Below are 1,354 nucleotides of genomic sequence, written 5' to 3' on the forward strand. Positions count from 1 at the left end.
CCAGAAAGCCGGAAAAGAACAAACCTGGAGTCACCACAACAGGACGGCTATCAAATTGTGGGGATGGGGGGCTGGGGAGGAACGACGCCTGGGTGACAGAGTCATTTGGGCGTCTGACTCATGGTTTCTGCTCAGGTCATGATCTCACGGGTTGTGGGTTCGAGCCCCGTTGCTGGCTGGGCACTCAGCCCCCAGTGTGCTGGTCCTTCTGCGACACCACCCCCACTCCGGCTGACACACACTCTCTCTCTAAACTAAATAAGTGACTCTTTTTTTTTTTTTTTTTAATTCTAAGGGGGTTAGTATTCAATAGCAGTTTCAAATACTAAAATGAAAATTTACTACCAATTTAAGAAAAACAGCAACCTGCCCAAAATAAACCTGAAAAGAGAAACCGAATCCTGGGCTCTTCACCCGCTGCCTTCCCTTTCGGCCACGATTTCTTTCCACGAATAATCAGAACAACATCCTCGAGGAGCACGGGTCTGAGGTGGGACCTGACTGGCTGTTCCCGCCGTCCGTGGGTCCCTGCAGCAGCTACGCATTACAGACAATGTGCAGAAGCTTCTTTCTTGCAGTGGCTGGCCACCATGATAATCCAGTTTCTGAAAGGGAATTTTTGCCGGCAGGAAATCAGAGTCCAAAGATGATCATCGTCATCTGAACCAGTTCCCAGCTCACACGGCTCTTGACCTTGTAGATGAGAAGATGTGGCTCCTCGAACAACACGCGCTTGAAAACCGCAGACTAGTTCAAGGAGTGGTTTGTTTCCGCATGTCTGACTGCAGGTCCTAAAAGACTTCCTATGCTTCATGACGTAAGGCAAGAACACGGAATAAAAAACTTCATTGATGTCTGTGATTTATACATAAAGTCTGCAATAAATCCATTTTATGAACCCAATTCTCCTATGGGATCAAGTGCATTTAGCAGAAACGTTCAGTTTCTCGGGAAGAAACATCTTTACGGTTGAATGCAGAAAAAACTGGACATAAACAATGTCATGACAATGGGGAATTCTCAGGAATGAGTACAGGGCAAGTAGCTTGATTAAATAGCTATGAAAGAAGGAAGGAAGGAAGACAGAAAGGAAGGGAGAGAGGGGGAGAGGGGGGAGGGGGAGGGAAGGGGGAGGGGGAGGGAAGGGGGGAGGGGGAAGGAAGTGGGGAGGGGGAGGGAATGGCATAAAGCCATTAAGGCTGAAGGCACAGCGGGTCGAACCCTATGGGGTGCGAGTAGCCAAAGAAAGCTTCGTCCCTGTCAAGGCTTTACCATCATCACACACACCGTTCGTGATTTCAGTGGAAATGAAGCTCAGAGGGCTTCTTGGGGCAGACTCACAAAAACCACAGAG

The 1,354-nt window shown here is 48.7% G+C and overlaps 1 pseudogene; it reads left to right on the forward strand.

The window, feature by feature from the left end:
- Window positions 1-553: 553 nt before the first annotated feature.
- LOC123391675 lies at window positions 554-973 on the forward strand (annotated as a pseudogene).
- The last annotated feature ends 381 nt before the right edge of the window (window positions 974-1,354 follow it).

Source organism: Mustela putorius, unplaced genomic scaffold (assembly GCF_011764305.1).
Source record: "Mustela putorius furo isolate JIRA1106 unplaced genomic scaffold, ASM1176430v1.1 tig00000275_pilon_pilon_pilon, whole genome shotgun sequence".
In the NCBI taxonomy this organism is placed as follows: Eukaryota; Metazoa; Chordata; class Mammalia; order Carnivora; family Mustelidae; genus Mustela; species Mustela putorius.